This window comes from Fukomys damarensis, unplaced genomic scaffold, assembly GCF_012274545.1.
Source record: "Fukomys damarensis isolate Sample0158 unplaced genomic scaffold, DMR_v1.0_HiC HiC_scaffold_3, whole genome shotgun sequence".
Taxonomy (NCBI): Eukaryota; Metazoa; Chordata; class Mammalia; order Rodentia; family Bathyergidae; genus Fukomys; species Fukomys damarensis.
Window position 1 is genome coordinate 34774093 of NW_022900915.1, and position 20126 is coordinate 34794218.

Below are 20126 nucleotides of genomic sequence, written 5' to 3' on the forward strand. Positions count from 1 at the left end.
TTTGTGTCATTTTAAAAAAAATCTCTGTTTCTTTTGGGATGAAAAAAATCAGAATGAAGACTATTAGTCCTCACAGCATCTCCAAGAAAGGAGTGATGAGTGGGAAGCTCTACCTCATTTTGCAAACAGGAAATTTAGGCATGTGGAGATGAAATCACCCAGTGCCGTGCCAGGATTCTTTTTTGGGTTTTCCAATTCCTAGCTTTGTGTTCTATCTACCAAAAAGTGGTATTTATCTATGAAGTGCAGCTGAGGGTTGCTTAATTTCTCCTAAAACAAAGTTAAAAAACATAACAATTAAATTAAATCACCCAAGAGGGACATTGCCTACCATTGTAAAGTTTTGAGGGAACAAACTTTTGGGGAAAGTTTTTTCCCCTGGGGTATAGTGCTTTCTTCTTTCAGCAGAAAGATTGTGTCTGATGGAGCAAAAAATTGTTTTTAAGAAGCCCTGCACCAATCTGTCTGCCCCAGCTCAGACACATGCTCACACAGAAAATTAAATTCATAGAAATGAGAGAAAATCAAGAGAACCAAAGGAGCATATCTTCTGTTTTCCAGAATCATTCTTTAGTGTATTTAGTGGCCTGTTGGGTGACAGGGTGATGAGAGCAAGGGACTAGTTGAATGCAACTGATTTCTCACATCTTTTTTTGCTTATTTCATTTAAATCACCAAAAACAGGCAAACATTTTGTGTATTGTACCTACCTGGTTTTAATCCAGAAGGAGTTTTATTAGAACACGGAGAGTTAAAGTAGTTTTTTTTTCCCCAGTTTGAATTTCATGACTACCATTTGCTTCATTAGCAGCAGTAACTTCTTGGGTGTAAAGCTCACTTCAAATGGTAAGTACTAAGAGAAAGTGGAGGAGGAAGGAGAAATAAAAGTAGGGGCTTAGGGAATAGTGTGCCATTCAAGCACATTCATGGGAAAGAGAAACGACTCCTTAAAGAGAATGGCTGCTCTAGCTATTTAAAATGTTGTTCCTCTTCAGGTATTTTGGTGTTTGGCTTAAATTCTGTCATTTCTTAAATTATAATCTTAAGTCTCGTAATCAGCTATCCTGCATATATGATGTTGACCGTGCCTTAGTTAGAAATTTTATTCATATAAAATATGTTTCGTTTCATAGTGATTTCCCAATTTTACAGACTTCCTTAGACTTGTATCTCTCTAAATTTCATTAGCCAACATAACCATGCACTTTAGAGGGACTTTGACAGGTCTTGCAAATCATGCACTTAATAAATGTTAGATGAGAATAATGAAGATGAAGGTGCAGATGCTGACCTTTACTGATAATCTATTTTCCTTAAAATGATTATATTTGCCTCTCTCAGTGACTCAAATGTTTCCCATTTTTTTCCTATCTCTGGAAAGACCAAGTACCTTACAGATTTTGTTATTTTTCTGCTCCCAAGTTGAGAGTTGAAGAAACCAGAAGCCAAGTCCCTTCGGTCACTGTGCACAAGATAAAGCTGCATATGAACTGGCAATTAAAACTCGCCAACTCCTCTACACTGTCTCGGAGTCTTCCGCCCGATCTCTTCTCACCTCTATTCTCAGAAAGGCTGGTTTGTTATGAAACTAATTCTTTTCTAGGCCAAGTTTCCTTTGAACAGGGTGCAAAGGCATATGATCCTGTGGATTAGAAGTGGGTTGTCATCAAAATGATATAGCTCTGTTCTTCTCTGTTCCTTTCTTGGAATGGCTGAGAACAGACTTGCGAAGAGAAAAACTTGTTGGCGTTTGGGAGCTGCCAGGTTTTAGAGAGCCCAATTATGTCTTTTTTGAACTAGCATTTCTTTAATAGAGTTTAATTTTAAAATGTTGTTTTTTTTCATTTTTGACATTTCTTTTGGTTTTTAATTTGAAAAGATGAAGATATGTTTACTCACCAGAAAAATAAAAAAGAACTGTATATGAGTAAGCAGGGTCAGCTGCTCTTCTGTGCTGATATCTGAGTGGCCATCAAAGGTCTCTATGTTCTAAAACTGCCCTTTCCACTGCCTGAGTCCCCTAAGTGTCCCTATTGTTTGTGCCTTTTTAAAAAAAACTCATTGCAGTTCTATTAGGGCATGAATCTCCTTTGCAGCTCAGCACCTATTGCATCTACTTCTTGATCAAATAGCCACAAGTTCCCTATGGAAATCAGCCCCGAAATACTTTGGAGGAGCTGATTCCACCTGAGCCATAGATCTGTGCCAAGAAAGCTAGTCCAGTCTCCTGAGCAGAGGAGTTGGTTCAAGAAACTGGGCTCTTGGTGATATCCTTTGAACACTGGCCACGCCTTATCTCCGCATGATATGACTGCATGTATGTCATGGGACAATGGCTACCATGTTTTAGGCATTTGATTGTCATTTATATTGATTTGACGCTAAATATCATTTTTTTAATCAGTTCCAGAGAGCCTCAGGGCCTGTGTCTTTTCTCCCTCTACAGCTTCTGAGTTTCCGCAGGGGTTAATCCCAGAGTCCTTCCATAATAAAAACCCTGCGCATGAAAGTCCACCTTAGGGTCTTCTTCCTGTAAATTCAAATCATAACAGACAGACAATTTTCCCTGGGCTCACACACGATCAACATAAAGGAAAAGAGAACAAAGTGGTTTCCTTGTGTCACATTTAGCCAAGTTCTGGAGGTTCATCCATTGAGTTTTGTTTGAGGGTCCAACAGTGAGCCGGGGGTGGGGGTGGGGTAAGGTTCCCCAGGGAAAGTGCAAAGGTGCAGAGATCACTTCTAGAATCCCTCATCAAATTCAAGTCTTATTTTTAATTTCAAACATAAGATCGTGCCCATGAAGCCATTATTGTGATCAAAATACTTCTGAGGTTGCCCCCACCCCTTCCTCTTCTTTGCTCAAATCGTGGACTTGTTTTATATCACTGTAGATTCCTTGTATTGAAAGAAAAATCATGTAAAGAGCACCACGCAGTGTGCACGCTTCTGGTTTGCTTTATTTCTCTTGGAATAGTTATATTTCACCTATGTGGCATGTATCAGTTCATTCTTTTGACTTATGAATCTACCTTTGTATGCACACGTAACTTGTTTATTCATTCACCTGTTGATGGACACGTGAGTGATCCTAGTTTTTGGCTGCTATCAATGAAGCTACGGTGAACATGAAGGTATAGATCTTTGTATAGACACATGCTTTCATTTCTCTTAGCCAAATACCCAGGAATAGAATGACTGGATCCCGTGAGAAATGTACGCTTAACATTAAAAAAGCTGCCAAACTATTTCCCAAAGTGATTCCATCATTTTACAGCTCTACCATGAGTGTAGGAGAGTTCAAGTTCCTTTATATCCTTATTGATCCTGGGCATGGTCCATCTTTTAAATGCTAAAATGATATTAGTAAGTAGTAATATCTCATTAGTTAATTTTTCTTCCCCTAACAACTAATAATGTCGAGCATCTTTTCATGTGACTACCACTCATCTATCTTCTCTGGTAAGATATCTATTCAGGTATTTTGCCCATAATTTAATTTGGTTATTTTTTGCCATTAAATTTTAACAGCTTTAACAAAATAGTATTTTCTATACGCAAGTACTTTAGCAGATACACGCTGTGAAAATATTTTCTCCCAGTCTGTGGCTTGTCTTTTCAATCTCTTCTCATAACTATGTGTTTCAAAACAAATGAATTTTAATTGGTGATTAAATCCATTTTATCAGATTTTTAATTTTATGAATTGTGCTTTTGGTGTCATAGCGAAGAAATCTTTGCATAGCCCAAAGCCACAAATATTTTCTCATATGTTTCTTCTAGAATTTTTAGTTTTAGATTTTACATTTAGGTCTATGATCCATTTATTTTTAATTTTTATATGATCCATTTTGAGTTAATTTTTGTATATGGTGCAAGATATGGATTGAAATTCATTTTTTTTTGCATATGGATATCCAAGTGTTCCAGCACCATGTGTTGAAATCGCTCATCTAATTTTAAAAAATGGAACACAGAATTCCAGTGTGGTCCACAGACCATCTCAGTATAATCATGCCTAGCGCTTGTTAAAAATGCAAATTCCTAGGTCTCACACCAGTCCTTCACATTAAACTTTTGGGTGATTTTTGTGGATAGTAAACTATGGGATCAACTGGCGCGAGGCCGCAATTGTCATTAATGCTCTTCTTCAAGTCAGTACAGCCTCCAGCAAAGCTCAGAAAAGACATGATTTTAGAAAAGCTCAGCCAAAATTCACCTATTCGGGGAAAAACTTCCAAATTTAAAATGAGAAGAAACAAAAGTTAAAAAAATAGTATTCATAACTGCAAATATATTGTATAATTTTTTAATTTTTCGTTTTTTCTGCAAAGGAGAAGAGACAAAGAGCGGAGGAGAGGAGGAGGAGGGGATGAAAATGGAGATGAATTATGTACCCGTACCAGCACCTCTTGATCACGCAATCATTATGCATGCAAACATATATACTCATAAAAATAAAGAAGGCCAAAAATCAGTATGCTTGCCCAGATATAAAAAACTTGCAAACATCAAAACACTTAAATGGCTTAAAAATAGACAAGCAATAATATAGGAAATGCTTTTGAACAGGATAAGTAATTCAATTTAATCTATAGATATGAAATGACTAGACACGAGTAAAATCCCACCGAAGGATACGTAAAGGGACAGAGGAAAAAAAATTACACCACTAAATTTTAAAAGTTTCTGACAGTGATAGAGCAATGTTTATGATATGATGAAAAGTCTGAATCCCAAACTGTTGTTTTGTATTTCTTGAGATTCACAAAATAAGGCTTTGGAAAAGCTACTGGGTACCAATGCAAATGGTTCCCCACATAGGATGGTTTTGGCTGGTGACTTTTGATTTTGCCATGATGGGAGAGCTCATATGGGCATTCTCTTTTCCGCTCTCCATACAGAAGAGGTTTAATATTTCATCACAATGGGCTTTGTGTGAGGTGGTCGTGTACAAAAGTAGGCCAGTGTAAGTGTTCTGAGTATGCCTAATACAGGCTAAACTGTGACGTTTAGTAGGTTAGGGAACTCTAATAGTGCATTTGACTTACCGATATTTTCGATTAACCATGGGTCACTGGCACGTTGCCTCATCGAGTTGAAGAGTCTTTTTCTGTTCTTAGGTGGCATTTTCTAAGTCACAGTGAGTATGTGTATATTGCTGATGTAAGCAGAAAAGAAAAAAACACGAGAACCAGATTTTGGCAGAGAGTACAAAAATGGGCCAAATGAAAGGCATGAGGCTGAGGCTGAGGACAGGTTCAGCCTAACTAGGCCTTCAGTGAGAAAGCACAGCTAAGAGTTAGTCAGTAACTGGTTTCTGTGATGGCCTCCATGTGGTCAAGGTCAACTGGCAGAATTGGCAGAGGAGCCAGATTCTAATGCTTATGTGGCAGTCTGTTTTGCTGATTGGATATACACCCTGCTCAAGACAAAAGAGGTTCCTTTCTTAACTCAAAAAGTGAGTGGGATTGTTTGATTTCTTGATAGCAGCCACTCTTTGCGGGGTGAGGTGGAATCTCAGTGTTGTTTTCATCTGCATCTCTCAAATGATCAGTGATGTGGAACATATTTTCATATATTTACTTGCTGCTTTTATTTCTTTGTCTGAGAAGTGTCTGATCATTTCAGATGCCCATTTTTGAATTAGATCTTTATATTTGGGGGGGCTGATTGTTTGAATTCTTCATATATTCTAGATAATAGTCCTTTGTCTGAGGAGCAGCTCATAAATGTTATTTCCCACATTGTAGGTTGTCTCTTAGTTCTGCTGATGGTTTCTTTTGCAGTGCAGAAGCTTTTTAATAAGATGAGATCCCAGTTGTTGATTCTTTTTGCTAGTTCCCATGCTGAGGATTTGTTCATAAAATCTTTTCCTATGCTAGTGTCTCCCAGAGTTCTGCCTAACTTATCTTCCAGTAAGTTTAGTGTTTCTGTTTTAATATTTAGATCTTTAATCCACTTGGACTTTAATTTAGTGCATGGTGAAAGATAAGGGTCCAATTTTAATCTTTGGTAGGTTGAGATCCAGTTTTTCTAACACCATTTATTGAAGAGGCTATCTTTCCTTCACTGAGGATGGTCAGCTACTTTGTCAAAAATGAGGTAGCTGAGTACATCTGTTGGCGGAGTTGTGGGGAGAAAGGAACCCTTCTCCATTGTTGGTGGGAGTGCAGGCTTGTGCAACCACTATGGAAATCAATATGGAGATACCTCAAAGAGCTGGGACCAGAGGTTCCATTTGACCCAGTCATCCCTCTGCTGGGTATCTTTCCAAAAGAACTAAAAGAATCATATCACAGTGATGTATGCGCACCCATGTTTATAGCGGCACAGTTTGTAATAGCTAAAACTTGGAAACAGACCATTTGCCCATGAGTTGGAAACTGGATAAAGAAGATGTGGTTTTTCTATAAAATGTAATATTACTCAGCTAGAAAGAAAGAGAAAATAGATTCATTCATAGGAAAATGGATACATATTGAGGATATACTCCTAAGTGAAATAAATAAGTCACACATGTGTAAATACCGAATAGTTTCCCTGGTGTGAATAAACTGTAATAGTACATAAGATCCTAATGAGATAACTGACATTGTGAAATGGGAAGAAAAGGGCTACAGGTGTAGGGAAGGTGGGATGGTAGGGGAAGGGTAATAAGGGAAAAGAAAAAATGTGAGAAAATGAAAAGATGGAAATAAAGTTTTTGTAGATGGGGAGGGGAGGAGGGGGTGAAGGGAGGGCAGGGACAAGGGGAAAAAATGAGAACCAAGACCTGTCATGTAGAGGTACAAGATCCTAACAATGAATGTAACTGTATTGTATCCCTAAAATGTACCAATAAACTCAATTAAAAAGAAAAAACAAATGTACCAATACACTTAATGAATAAAAAATTGTTAAATATAAAAAAAAGTGGGTGGGAGATAAACAGGGTGGAGCATGCCTATAATCTCAGTATTTGGTGGCTGAGGCAGAAAGATCACTAGGTGTTCGAGGCCAGCCTGGGCTACACTGTGAGTTCAAGACCAGCCTGAAGTGCATGAAGAGACCCCGTCTCAAAAAGCAAACAAAACAAAACTAAAAAACAAAAACAATCAAAAAAGTTAGTGGGTTGTGAAGAACTAAGAAGGAAGTGAAAGCCACAAGCTCTTTCTACCATTACAAAGCTGATGGGTATATGAAAGGTCTGTTCATAGAGTCTGAACTGTGTCTTTGTTTCCTTTGTCTCTTTTCTTCAATTCAGAAAGTAAATATGAAATATTGTTCCAAATTGGAAACCCACTCATCTCTTCTGGGTTTGTGCTTCTGAACTGCAACTGAACTCTAGTGCTTTTGTTCATGTGACCTTAGAACAATGGAACTTTTTGTTTTGAAGAAGAATGGCTCTAAAAGTCTCATAAATGAATCTTACCTGCTTTTGGCTATCAAGTAGCACTTATAACCTATAGCCCCTAAATTCTGTGTAATTTTGAATAAATACATTTTAGATAAACTGAAATATATAGGTTACACATCTTGGATTGCACACAGGTTTTGAAAAAATAAAAATATATTTGATCCTTTGCTACCTAGTGTTAGAAACCACATTAAGAATTTAAGAAAAGCATATGAAAGACAAGCAGATTATGATCTAGGAAACTATTAATCAGTCTAAGAAAAGTAAATTATATTGTTAAGTAAGGCAAAGAAATCTCTAAAGAACTGCAAAGATTTTTATCCGCCTACTCTTAGATGATTCTATTATTTAAAGTTACATGTAGTGTAGATCATAATTTTCATGCAGTCTTTTTCTTTGATCTATAAAATAACCCTGTGGCTCATCAAAACAATGATCGAGTATCCAAAGTAAGCAGAATATATCTCATTAAATAAACTAAAATAAACAAATTTATGTAAAAAAGTTTTTCTCAGGTTCGTCAGGAAAATAAGACAGCACGACTGTGTACTATAAAAACCAGACAACTTCTCTAAAATAGCAACAGGCAAGGGTTTCTTAAGGGAACCCAGAGGAGGTTAGAAAATAGATTTAAGGACGGATCCAAGTTGTTTTCCTTATTTTTGTGGAGTCTCTTTTCAAACTAAGAATTGAAACATAGAGCATAGAGACTATGACTCTACTAAACAAAGAGCAGAATCCTAATTATCAGAAATAAGAACTTGACAAGATAGTATGACTCCATTGCCTCATATTCCAAACAATGTACCATAGAATTTTTCTAACATGAAATACTTTCACATTAGTTTTATTTCCTTGGATGTAATAGTATAATATGGGATAAACATCAGAATAGAAAAAAGTATTAAAATATAATACTATCAAGGGTGTATTAAGCTGTGCCTTCTAATTGGGTTAAAGAAATAGATGATACCCTACCCAAACATATAGGCTGTGCTCCTTTGATCTGGCTATGCCTTCTCCTCTTAACCTGTTGAATGGTTTAGTAAGCACCACATGGCAAGTATAGTACATGTAACAGATATATTATCCAGTGTTCTATTTTTTGTGGAGAAGGTTGTCAGTAGAATGTTTAAATAGCATTTTCATACTGCTTTCCTGGTGTACTTGTCAAGATGAGCTTGATTTTCACAGTGACAGGGCCAGATCCAGGGTGTCTGGCTCCTATTACCTGTGCCTTCTCAGATTTGATACTGAAATGAGCATTATGGCTGGAAACATTCTTGACTCTCAAGAGAACACTGCCTAACTAGCAACATGTAGACCATTATTTTGGAAGACATGGATATATCTGTCTCAGACAGATTTAATTTGCCTGGTTCCATAACCTTGACAATCATATGGTCAGAATTGTTCTTAGGTTCTTGTGAAACTAATCTGTATTTGGAAATAATCCTGAGGAACACATGTGTCTGTCTTCAGCCATACTGTTCCTCATAGAGCAATTTCTTAGACTTGGTAAACAAAAATGTTGGTAAAAATACCAGTTTCAGCTTTACTTCAAATCAAAAACCATTGATTGGGTAATGTTGGGTACTGTGTTGAGCACTTGGGGAAAGTGAGACTAATAATTTTTCCTTTCATAGATACAGTTTTATATTTGGCAGCATGCAATTACATTATCTTATTATTACATTATCACTAGGATACGTGAGACAGACATCATTTCCCCCATTTTACAGATGATAAAACTGAAATAGAAACATCTCTTGTCCAAATTTGCAATTTTAGTAGAGCCAAACTATAACCTAGATGTTTTTTTGACTCCTAGCTCTTTTCTCTTTTGATTATTCAAAGGCATATGTTTTCCCTAGTGCTTTTAGTCAAGATGAACCATATAACTATTTTAATGCAAAAAATCTTTCTGGTACAAAGTAAGAATTTCCATACCTTGTCTCAATTTTACTGGCCATTTCCATATTACAGGAGCAGGAAATTATCTTATTCAGGAGAAAATTCATGCACCTATGGATTTCATCTTTTGTGCCAGATGAATAGGTGAGGTTGGATTTGATTTGCTCCATGACTAAACTCTAAAATTGGGATTTAAAATGGATATATAATCTCACTCTGATTCCATTTCTCCTGTAATGCTGCTTAATAGTTATGCGAGTCTCAGAAACGTATTTAAAGTAACAACATGTCCTTTTATCCAATAACATCAAACTGAGATTCTTTTTTTGTTCACGTTTGCTAGACCTCTAACCTTTAAAGGTGAGAAAGGCCGCTGCAGAAAGCCTGATCTTATTTTCTGCCCCTGGCAAGACTTTTTCAAGTTCATCTTTTTTCCCTTCTCTCAAAATCTGATGAAAAATGAAATGTCAGGAAAACAAGCTCTCAGGCTAAAAAACTTGTGTCTGTCTCTGTGACAGATGTCAGTTTGAAAGGTTTCAGGTCACCTGTCAGAGGCGTGCTGGTGTGATCTGTGCTCTTGTCGCCCTGACCTCACTCCAACACTCAATTCTGCTTTAAAAATATCCTTGAAAAAATGTAAATGATTTCAAGTCATTGCCTTTCCCAGTGTCTTTTAGCTCTGATTAAGGAGGAGAGAGAGAGAGAGAGAGAGAGAGAGAGAGAGAGAGAGATTTAAAAAGGACAGCTTGACCTTTGGGTGCCCCTGGCAGCAAACCAATCAGCATTCTTGTAATCCAAACACAGATGCCTGGAGCTAAACAAATCCTATAGTTGTGAACAAGAATTCAGTTTGCTGTCAAAATACTGTGAGGATCAGCACAGTGCTGCTTTTAACAAAATATCATGAATGAAAGTTTAAATGTTTGTGATTAATCCACAAAAGTAATACTAAATAACACAACATCTGATAGTGCCTCAATTGAGTGAAAAAAATTTTTTCCAGCAAAAAGAAAAAAAAATAATGTGTTTTGAAAGGTGTGATATCCTAACTCTATCCTGGACATAACTCCCTAATATTTTATGCCAGAAACATCACTGATATTATTGTAGAAGTCAGTAGTTTGTAATGACTAATTAATGGAGTTAAACTCTGTTCTCTTTCTGAATTAGTTACACAATGTTTGAATTATTTATAATAGTGATTACAATTTTTTTCCCTTTTGAAAAAAATTAGCCTGCATCATGGCCTGGGCAATTTAAAAATTAAAAAAACAAAACAAAACAAAAAGATGGATTTTGTCTTGTCATTTTGGGAGTAATATCTAGGCTTTATCCTGCAACCATGAAGAGAAAAGCTTATAGTCGCACAGGCGTGTTTGCCAAGTTTACCACTGAAATAAGAGGTTAGATGAGAAGACCTGAGTGGATCCCTGGAATATAAAACCTGAGTCTTTAGTTAGTATAATAGCAATGGTCTCTTCTTTCAAGTAGGCCCATCTCGACCAGGAATAAGTGTAAATTTCCTGAAGAGGTGTTCACTATATCTGCACTCAGAAGAATGCTATTTTTGTGTGTAGAAAACCTGGGGGAGAGGGAGGGAAGGAGGTGACCTAACAGGCAATGAATTATTTGCAAAGTTGTAGTCTGCACAATGACTGCGAAGTTTTTTTTCCACCTGCCTCAGTGCTTCTCAAGGCGTATTGTGCACAGGAGTAGCCTGCCTCTTGCCATGGAGATGCAGACTCAGGGGTCTGGGTGGGGCCTGAGCATCTGCATTTCGAATGTACTCCTAGGGGTGCAGGTGTCCCCCAGCCTGGACCACACACAGAGTGCTAAGGTTTTAGGTGAATCTTACTTCTTACCTTCCACAAGAGTGTGTGTCAAACGCTTTGAGATTCCCCAGGTAGTTCTGAAACTCCAGAAAATTCTCTCACTTTAAAAATCTCTCTTCAACAGGAACTAGCAGATAGAATCAACAACTGGGATCTCATCTTACTAAAAAGCTTCTGTACTTCAAAAGAAACCATCGGCAGAACTAAGAGACAATCTACAATATGGGAAAAAATTTTTACCAGCTGTTCCTCAGACAAAGGACTTTTATCAAGGATATATAAAGAACTCAAAACAATCAGCCCCCCCAAATATAAAGACCCAATTCAAAAATGGGCATCTGAAATGAACAGACATTTCTCAGACAAAGAAGTAAAAGCAGCAAGTAAATATATGAGAAAATGTTCCACACCACTGATCATTCGAGAGATGCAGATGAAAATAACACTGAGATTCCACCTCACCCCACAAAGAATGGCTGCTATCAAGAAATCACACAATAACAATGTTGGCGGGGTTGTAGGGAGAAAGCAATCCTTCTCCATTGTTGGTGGGAGTGCAGACTGGTGTAACCACTATGGAAATCAATATGAAGATACCTCAAAGAGCTTGGACTGAAGGTTCCATTTGACCCAGCCATCCCTCTGCTGGGTATCTTTCCAAGAGCACTAAAAGAATCATATCACAGAGAAGTATGCACACCCATGTTTATAGCGGCACAGTTTGTAATAGCTAAATCTTGGAAACAGCCCATTTGCCCATCCGTTGGAAACTGGATAAAGAAGATGTGGTTCTTCTATAAAATGGAATATTACTCAGCCATAAAGAACGAGAAAATAGATTCATTCATAGGAAAATGGATACATATTGAAGATATACTCCTAAGTGAAATAAATAAGGCACACATGTATAAATACCAAATAGTTTCCCTGGTGTGAATAATCTGCAATAATACATAAGATCCTAATAAGATTACTGACATTTAGAAATGGGAAGAAAGGAGCTAAAGGTGTAGGGAAGGTGGGATGGATAGGGGAAGGGTAAAAAGGGAAAAGAGAAAAATGTGAGATAATGAAAAGATGAAAATAAAGTGTTTATAGATGAGGAGGGGAGAAGGGGGTGAAGGGAGGGTAGGGGTAAGGGGAAAAAATGAGAATCAAGACCTGTCATGTAAAGGTACAAGATCCCAACAATGAATGTAACTGTACTGTATCCCTAAAATGTACCAATAAACTCAATTAAAGCTGAAAATAAATATTAAAAAAATCTCCCTTCAGATATATTTTTCCTTTTATGATCTTTTTCTGTCTGCACCTTCATCTCTAAATAGGAACTTTCAAATTGTAATTTACCTGTAGTTACATCATCTCAGATGTCCTTTCTGTATTAAGAAAAGATACAGTACAAAGAAGGAAATAGCCCATGTTTTGACTACTCTGCTGTTAAACCACTTAATTCTTACTAGATTTCAGGAACATGGACACTTCTCTTTCTTGCTGTGTGTCAATCAGACTTTTCACAATTAGAAGGTTTGAAGTCTTCATAAGAATATGCTTGGCCTAAGAAACACCAGGAAAAAAATAGTTAAAAACAAAAGTAGTCAGAAGTACCAGGAGTGTTTAGACCCAGATAACCACAAACATCCTGGAATTTACTTAACCATGTCTGATTTCCCAGAGAGTCATGTTTACAGCTCTCCATATTAGTTTACTTTTCCTTCATTTTTTTCCTTGATCACCCATGCCGTGGAAAGCAGAAACGAAATCTTCCAAGGCAATTAAAGTACCAATACTTGTGCTGCTAGGCAGTCCTGCTACTGATAGGGAGAAATCTGGCCATTAGTCAAGCAAAGCTGTACCAATTTTCTCATGCCCATTACATATTTATAATCTGGACATTCTCGTAACATCATGCAGCTGCTTTAGTAGCAAGCTCATATCAAGTAAGAGAGTGCCAGATTTAGCTCTACCAAGATAAAATGCACCATATTTAATGCTCAATTTTCATTCTGTGTATGTTAGATACACATGTGATTGCTGAGATTTTCATACCAGTATATTCAAATTGTGTATTTCACTATGTTATTTTTATCCTGAATATTTTTTTCTGCCAATGTTAAGATCACTGAAACAAGTGGGAAGTAATATTTGCTAATTTTCCCAACAGGCTGGAAATATCGTCTGCGTGGAGGGGATGATCATTATCACCTTCAATTAGAAGAACCGAATCATTAGGTTGGTTGCCTAACACCCAGCAAGACGCGAAGGACTGACTGCTTTACTACTTCTCTCGTTGAAGTCTTTATTTCGTGCTGCCGACTTCATCTGGTCAGTCAGCTGGACACATGGTGGTGGATTAGAAGCAGAAATATGGGTTCTACTACTGCTGTCCGGTAGGGTCTCACGATACCACTCCGAGTGAGCCTCTCCCGGAACAGAACTGCTTCAACCTCTTCGGTGAATATTGGAATTTGGTGGAAGCAAAAGAAGAGAAAAAAAAACGGAAGGGGGGGGGATATGGCAATTGTGAAAACAGATTTCCCTGGCTGAAATTAATAATTCTGAGCAGCACTAAAATTAATTACTCTGTGGTTATAAGTAGGCAGCGGATTTATGGTAAATGACAGAGTGTTTGCAAATTTTCTTGACTACTCGATTAGAAAATGCACAAGAGGAGGCGTCAGCCGAGCATGCATTATTTAAGTGGATGGTGTCTGGCGACAATCTGGAAACTGCAATTGTTGTGGTTGCTGTAGGAAAATTCTCACTTTCTGAGAGAAATTCTTTCATCTTTGTGTGCCCACAGCATGGATCTCTCCTCGTGGCAGCTGTAGGAAACACAAGAACTCTGTGACCTGGAAAATGTGGGACGACTGACACAAGGTGACCCTGGAAGGCTGGGGTGGGCCCAATTAATTTAAAATTTTGCTTGGCCTTGTCTCTTCCAATTTTCTAAATCCTCTGGAAAAATGATTAATGCGTACACTGCCAATGCAAAAATATTTTTGACCCTATTAAAGTCGACCAAGGGTAAACCAAGTGTAGGCTGGCATTGTATCAAACTAGCTTTATTAAATTTGATTGGAGGTTTGTATGAGGAAGGGACAGACAAGGACATTATTTTGCACAGCGGCTCTCTTTCAAATGAAAATATCAAGAGGAATACAAAGTAGCAATATGCCCTGGACAGGAATCATTTTAAATATGGGAAAATATCAGAAAGAACTTTTTAAATGGTAAACTCTATTTGGTAGGAAATTTTCTACCATCTTATTGCTATGCTAGTCAATTACCAATGAGGATGTTTTAATCCATGGAAGGGTTAGGGAAGCCTTGTATTTCTTCATTTTTAGATGAGCTTGTTCAACCTTGCTTTCTTTTTCTTATCTGTCATTGAATTCTACAGTGTAAAATTATCTTTGTGCATTCTGAATCTTAAAAGAACAAAGCTCAATCTTAGAGCTTCCCAATGTACCTATCCTACACAATCGTGCAATTAATTAGTAAAATCATTACATTTTTGTACTGGTTATGTAGTTCTGAATAAAAAATCTGCACAATTACAGCGCAATTTTAAATCGTAGGACTTCTCAGAGGCATTTCTTCCTTCTCCAAGAAAGAGAAAACCTGTTTAAGTGTCATAAAATATAGCGAATCTGTAATTTAATTTAGGAGCCACTACTCAGATTTCACATTTAATATTTTCCTATAGTTTTTGCAAAAATAGGTCTTTAAACACAAAACTGTTACCATAAAGAACATTTTTCACCCATTTATCATATAAAAAGTGTAACAGTTTCCCCTCTGGCAAGGTGGATTTTGCTGAGCTACCCCTCGTGTTTAGTCAGTACTCACTGAGTGAGTCAAAGGCAGAGTCCTTCAATTTATCCGCAAGGGAAGGCTAGGATCACAGTTGGAGTGACAGTTTAGATGATGATCACAGCCCAAGAAGGCTCTAGAATGTGTGAGTCATGTTTTAGTCATTTCAGTCTAGCAAATATGAATGTGGAGAGTAGGTAGTTAAAGAATAAAAAAGAAATCACAACTGGGGATATTAACTTTGCCTTAGACTTTCTAGCTGAAAGACATGAATGAACTATTTATACGACTTGTCATAGATTATATCATTCTCAACCCATGGCCTCCCTTGCTTTCCGTGCCCTTTCTCTGCAGTGTCCTCCTCCTACAGGAAGATTCACCTTCTTGCCCTACTTAATTCATGGAGGGCGTTCTGACATGGAGAAGTTAGATGCATTTCTTCCTGGCAGAAGCTTTAAGAATCATGACATAGTTTGCTTATTCATTTTCCCTTTTGCATAATAATCAGCAAAGTTCCAGATAAAGAGGAAAGTGGAGCTAAGATATAGCTGGCTTGTGATATACAGAACTGTGTGAATGGGAGTCACACATTTCCTGTGAACCATTGAGATTTTGCAATTGTCTTTTGTCCCTGTAAAACATAGCTTATCCTTGATGAGCACAGAATTAGACTGTATTCATTCTGCGTGAACTGAGACCGTGGTATTAATTAGGTGTTTATGAGCATTGGGATAAATTGTGCTGCTGTATTGAGGAACCTACTTGATTTCACATCTATAGCTCTCTTTTTTCCTCTTTAATGTATACTGCAAACATCCACTGATGAATGGCCAAGCTTTCTGCTTGTGGTCTGGATAGCGTCTCCTCACAAATACTTAGTCTTTTCTCTTTCTGTTGCCCCTTCTCTCCTGTGATATCAATCTCTGCACTAGTGGATTATATCATCCGTGCTGAAAGCAATTATTTTTGGCAATATATATACATATACATATTTCTATATTATAATTTTTATTATATATATATATATATATATTCTGATAGATCATTCCCATTTCTCTTTTCTTTCTCAAAAAAACATTTACCGTATTTAATTGTGTGTGTGCTGTGTCCATTTCCTTACTCCCCAGTCATTCTTTAACCCACTCTGATAGTTTTTTCCCCACTACTAAAACCCCTTGCTTTTGTCAAGGCCCATGAAAGCCAATGGAACGTCCAGTCCAGGAGCCACTTTGATGCCTGAAGTCTCCTGAACTCCTTAGCAGCATTTCCCTAGTTGGCCTTTCCTTCCTTCCCAAAGAATTGTGGATCAAGTTTCCACCACTTCTCTTGTCTTCCTTCTTACGTCATTTGTAGTTGACTCTTTTAAAATTCTAAAAAGTAGATCACTGGAGCTCAGTATTGACTTCTCTTTCCTTTTGTCTGATGTTATCTCCTTCTGCTGAATTTGATATTGTTTTTAGGGTTGCCATTTTAAAATCCCCACTTAGAAGTAGCCGTAAAAGTCCTGTTCACATATACTTTTCTATTTTTCACTTCAAAAACCCCTTATTTAGGGAATTCTTAACAGGTATTTTAATTTAATGGTTTAATTGATTTAAAAATTTATTGATTACCTAAAATGTCTGGCATTGTACCACATGTTAGAAATATGAAATAAATCTAATACACTTTGCTTTCAAAACAAATATATTCACATTTGTGGTAAAATGAATCAGATAGCATTTCTAATAATGTACCTTGCATAACACATGGTGGGAACATAAGGAAAGACAATCTAGGTATTTGGGGACAGTGAGTGGAGGATTCCCGGAGGAAGTTATATTTGGGTTAAAACTTGGTCAAACGTGAATTCTTCAGAAAAAAGAAAAAAGAAATATTCTCAAAAATAAGGAGATGGGAGAAGGCCTGCCATGTTTAGAGAGTTTAAAATAGCTCAATGTCTTTACAAGCAACAAAAGAGCCCTGAATAGGTAAAAATTAAGGCTGCACTTAGGGCCAGAGCTCGGGATCTCAGGGATTTTTATGGAATTATACTGTTCTGATGTTCAGGCTGACATTTGTGATTCCTTCTGATAACTTGTTTAATGCATGTCAATACTATTGCATGAGATCTATTATACTAAAAGCAGGGGCACCATAAACAACATTGTAAGTTTTGAAACTTGAAAGTATTGCATTTTACATTTCTAGTCACTTTATTTTATGATAGCTAGCTTCTTAGATTGTTGTATTATTTTATTATCTGTTTACTTCATTTGGCTTTTGAGTAGCAGTTTTTTTTTTGTTTTGTTTTTTTTAGAAGAGCGAGGCTAAAACTTTGGATGTTTTGACAATTACAACCATTATAGTAAACGAATTTCAGTTCTTTATCTTTAATACTGTAGGAAAACACTAATCTCAAATGCTAATTTGGTGTTTTGACTATTTAACTTTCTCTGTGTTAGTACGGATAAAGTCAGTTACAAAATGTTTGGAAGGTCAATACCAGAAGAGAGTCTCAATTGGTAGTGGGTAAGCTGTAAAATATAGTCGAAGAGAATTTATTGGAAGAGCATGATCTGTGTAACTGAGCCCTGAGTTACTAATGGCAAATACAACAATTTGTATAATTTTATTATAATTATATTCTAAGCATAAGTTGATTGGTGTGTATTACTATGCTTTTGATGAGTAACAACTTTGTTAAAAGATTAAACATGGCAAACCCAGCATATATGCATGGATTTTTGAATATTTTATACCTGCTAGAGGTGTACAATGAATAGCCCCTCTTGAAACTAAGTAAAGCAAGTAAAGCAGATCTGCTCCTACGTCTAATATATATAGTATTCAAAATATTCAAATTTTGTAATGTAATATTCAGTTGGGTTGTGTGAACAGTTTTTGACTTTGGTTTACCTTTTTAAAATGTTCTCTTATTTTCATGTCTTAATTTATATGAAGAGAGACAAATTGATCACTAGTGGTATAATTCTGGATGAGACATGAATCAATACTTGAGGTGAATCAATAGTTTTAGGGCAAACCTTCACACGGAGTGCTAGTAGGCACCCTTGTCTTACTTGAATTATTTTATAGTTGCAACTGAATGGACTCTGATAACTTCCCCAGTAAATTAGTCATTCTAGTGGATTGCCTGGAGCATTTTGTGAAAGCAATAGAACAGAGAACAAAGAGACATTAATGGTATGAATCAGAATTTGCCCCGTGCCTTCAAAACTAAGGAGAAAAAAACCAAAACAAAACACAGAATTATAGGAAGGAAAGTGTGCAAGCCCAATTTTCTGAAGATAGAGGCAGTTTGTAAAATGACTCTAAATACCAGTGATTTTTTTTTATCTGTCCAGCACAAGCACATTCAAATACTTATTTGAATTTTCTATTAGCATTTGATATACCAGAGCGGAGTGGGTGGCTATTGACGTAGAAGTTGGCTCCATTAAATACTCATCTCACTTGGAACTCAAGCAATCCTTGAGTGTAGTGATACTTCGAAAATATCTATTTTTCCACACCCTCTGAACTTGTGCCTAGATGTGTGATATCGTTAACACTAAGAAGGGTCCCGGAATAAGAAGTCTATACCAAATTGTGTGAGGAAGGACTAAACAACTTTTAAGAAGATTTAAAAAAACTAAGTAATTAGGGGCTTCTGTGTTCCCCGTAGTGTCTGTGTCTCTTCTTAGCATTACCTGAGGTGTTCAGGGATGTTCATTAAGGACTTCAGGCCACTGGAGTACTAGTATGATCATTAATTGCTACCACAAAGCCTCAAGTGCATTACCTTCCTCAAGAGGGTCCTAAAGAAGGGAAGAGAAGTCTGGTTCATTATTTCTGGTCACAGAGAGTGGATTTTGTGCAATGTCAGCAAAGTGGTTCACAGTTGTGTGTAGTAAGGAACCAGTAATTCACAGTTGTGTGGAGTAAGCTACCAGGTATTAACTTTTCCAGTGTCTAGGATTCCACTTTATATGGTATGGATCTTACAGAGCAGCCAGTACACTGACAAAGAACTTATCTTGGTTGAAAATAGGAAGGTTGGAAGGGCAGAGAGAGGGTTTTCTCATTAAATGGGAAAGACAGATGCCTTCTCATTTGTCCTTTAGGTAAAAAGTAAGTTAAATTTAAAAATTAATTAAAAATCTTCATTTCTTAAAACTCTTTGGAATATTTAATTATAGCATTAGGATATAAATCAAACCTTTATTTTTATGAAGTAAATATAAAGATTATGAACACTAGCATGCACAGGATACTGTTCTTTATGTTGCAGAAGCTACATATGTTTACCAGTAAGGAGATGTTCTGGTTTCTCAGGAGAGCTTACCTCCCAGTCACTGGCTGGTGAGAGTTAAGTGCAAAACAAAACACTTGGGATTACAAATATTCAGCATAGCAGAGAATGGCTCTACTAGTGAGCTCCAATGATTGACTAAAATTGGTTCTTTGGTCTGCATTAAATGATGATGAGATATGAGATATGAGAAACATTTGATATTTTATAGCAGGAGGAATAAAACTAATTGGCTAGATAGAAATGTTGCAATGGGATTATGCATAACCTGCTCATTTACACTTTAATTATGTTTCTCAAGAGGGTCCTGAGAACACTCTCCTCAATGAGGCATTGAAAAATCTACGGGTGAAGGAATACTGAAGCTCTAGAATACCACTCATGGCTCTTCCCTCGGAGTGAGGGTCGTGATAGGCAATGTGTCAATAAAAATGAATTTTGCATCTTCATGGAGGATTCCAGGGTGTTAAATGCATTTAATCACAACTTTAAGTCAATAATGGGGGGACAAATTTTATTAAATATTTTTCCATCTGTTTCATACATTTCTTTCTTTAGTCTTCCCCTCATACTGAATTGCTGCAGCAAATTTCCTTATGTTACTTCAGCCTTTCATATCTATGATAAATTTCATTTGATAACATTTTATTTTGTGGCTAGACCGTGAGACTCATTTGTTAATAATTCTTAAATTTCTACAGTAAATGAAATTAGATCATAATTTTATTTTTTGTCATTTCATTGCCCAATTTTTGGTAGCAGGAATAATGGACCTTGAAGGATATATTAGGCTCTCACATTTCCACATCTTCTATGCTCTTGGGGATTATCTGTTCCGGGAAGCATTTTCTCAGATTATCCTACAAAATTG